Source organism: Montipora foliosa, chromosome 13, assembly GCF_036669935.1.
Source record: "Montipora foliosa isolate CH-2021 chromosome 13, ASM3666993v2, whole genome shotgun sequence".
Classification (NCBI taxonomy): Eukaryota; Metazoa; Cnidaria; class Anthozoa; order Scleractinia; family Acroporidae; genus Montipora; species Montipora foliosa.
This window is the reverse complement of record NC_090881.1, coordinates 31,521,119-31,523,566: the sequence shown is the minus strand read 5'-3', so window position 1 is coordinate 31,523,566 and position 2,448 is coordinate 31,521,119. Positions and strand designations below refer to the sequence as shown.

Sequence of the window (2,448 nt, the reverse complement as noted above, 5' to 3'; positions counted from 1 at the left end):
ACCGAATTCAATAATATTGTTTTATTACGCATATTCCTGAGCTGAGCTCCACCATGACAAAACTGATCAAACTGCTGAATGAAGGGTTAGTTTCTAAAGAAACTGTGGTGCTGCGTCGGTGGGGAAGTAGTATACAAAAATTTGGTTTATCAACAGAGTTGATAATGTAAATTGGCCACCATACAGAGATTCTAAAAGCTGACGTTTCGAGCGTTAGCCCTTCGTCAGAGCGAATCGAGGGATTATGGATTATGTGTGGTTTTTATAGTAGAGTAGGAGCTACGCTATTGGTGGTAACATGGCAACGTGAAGAATAGGAATATATTAGTTAAATGAAAAGCGTTCGTTAATACTGTGAGGATTAAGGGTGCCGATTTGAAAGATGAATTTTTGTTCCAGATTCTTGCGGCTTTCCGTCGTACCTAGATGTAGGGAAAGGCCGCAGATAGCCATGTGTTTTTTGGAGTGGTTAGGCAGATTAAAATGGCGAGCGACTGGCTTAGATGCATCCTTGTCTTTTCATTGTTAACACTAGCAAGATATCGGGACCTAAGCGATCTGTTAAGATCACCGATCGTTTCACATGTACCTCCGCAAATGTCATTTATTGCATAACCTGTACGTTATGCAATAAATTATACATTGGTGAGACAGGTAGACGACTAGGTGACTGATTCCGCGAACACCTTCGCGATGTTGAGAAGAATGACAAGGATGCATCTAAGCCAGTCACTCGCCATTTTAATCTGCCTAACCACTCCAAAAAACACATGGCTATCTGCGGCCTTTCCCTACGTCTAGGTACGACGGAAAGCCGCAAGAATCTGGAACAAAAATTCATCTTTCAAATCGGCACCCTTAATCCTCACGGTATTAACGAACGCTTTTCATTTAACTAATATATTCCTTTTCTTCACGTTGCCATGTTACTACCGATAGCGTAGCTCCTACTCTACTATAAAAACTACAAGTAACCCATAATCCCTCGATTCGCTCTGACAAAGGGCTAACGCTCGAAACGTCAGCTTTTAGAATCTCTGTACGGTGGCCAATTTACATTATCAACTTTGTTGATAAACCAAATTTTTGATCAAACTGCTGGTTAGTGTGCTAGGTGACGTCACTTCTGCATGCATAAAACTATTGTCTGTAGGTATGACGTCAATTCTACATATATAAAATCTATTGTTTGTAGGTATGACGTAAGAGGTACAGAGCAAGCAAGAATTAGCTGCGTGCTTATAGCCAATCAAAATCGAGCCGGTGACACCAATGTATAATAATGTTTTATTTTATACCATAACTTTGCTTTTATATTAACCCACTGACACCTCAAACACCCTAGGGCAGCCCCAGTTGACGAGTAAATCGTCTGGTGTTAGACAAAGTAAAATCTTAAATCTTTTGGGCGCGAACGTCCTTAAGCAGTGCTGTACAAATGCTTGTATTAACAGTTTGGGAATCCCGGGCATGCATGAACCCATAACGAATTGCCTGATGATAATAGAACTAGACAAATATAAAAACCCATTGGAAACCCATTATCTGTGGAAACCCTTTTCGAGTCTCCTTAAATCAAAAGCCATTTCAAAGAAAATTATTTAAAGACTATTACGGTACTTTTTCGATTCTTGTAAGCTTCCTTGATACCTTATAATGTTGTTTCAAAGAGGATTTATGGCAATACCTGGAATACTATTGATGGAAGTTCCCAAGTCGTGTAAATTTTAAAACCTTTTGAGCACAAGTCGAAACAACAATGGTTGCGTCACGCCAAACTTGAGAGATCTAGAGAAACATTTCACTAGTTTTGACAGTATTCTAGTGTTTTAAATCCCTAAGGGAACACTAAACAATAGAATTTGACTTTGGAGAAAGAGGTTTAGTTTCCTTTGAAATGTATTTAATATTTTGGTTTCGTTACCTTCCGCACGGGGTCAATTAATGATTATTGATTAGAGCCGCATTCTGAAGGTGAATTAGCCGCATGTGTTTTCAAACCTTTCACAGCTATCACTACCAACTGCAAACAACATTCTTTTTTGCGTACCTCTGGAGTAGTTTTGTCCAACCTCTGAGTTTTACCCCCGGCATGATCAGAGCACCATCGGCCGCCATAATGGTTTTGTGCGGAAGGGATGGAATGCAGATCCGGAATCAGGGAGCGGAACCCGGAACCGTTGCGTGTGTGGCCTAGCCGCTCGCGCGCGCTCAGCTGAAAGCCCCGTCCTCGAAAGGGTAATCAGCTGAGCGCGCGCGCGTGTAGGCCACACACTTCAGGGGCACCCAACAAGAATATAGTTCAAAAGCACTTAAACATAGCATTGTTAAACGTATTTTATTATTGAAACGGTAGATATAGGCATATTTTTGTCCCCTAAAAATTTTGCATCTGTTCGGATTTCTTAGCTGAAAGTCTATTGATCCGAAAAATATAGTGATCAAAAC

At 40.6% G+C, this 2,448-nt stretch overlaps 1 protein-coding gene across 1 annotated transcript in view; it reads right to left on the bottom strand.

The window, feature by feature from the left end:
* The window catches only part of LOC137983305 (26S proteasome non-ATPase regulatory subunit 9-like), a 35,074-nt gene extending 32,913 nt beyond the window's left edge, over nucleotides 1–2,161 (bottom strand). The window contains exon 1 of the mRNA XM_068830516.1: nucleotides 2,051–2,161. The gene's annotated coding sequence lies outside the window, so the exon portion shown is untranslated. The remainder of the gene's footprint in view (nucleotides 1–2,050) is intronic.
* Between the last annotated feature and the right edge of the window lie 287 nt (nucleotides 2,162–2,448).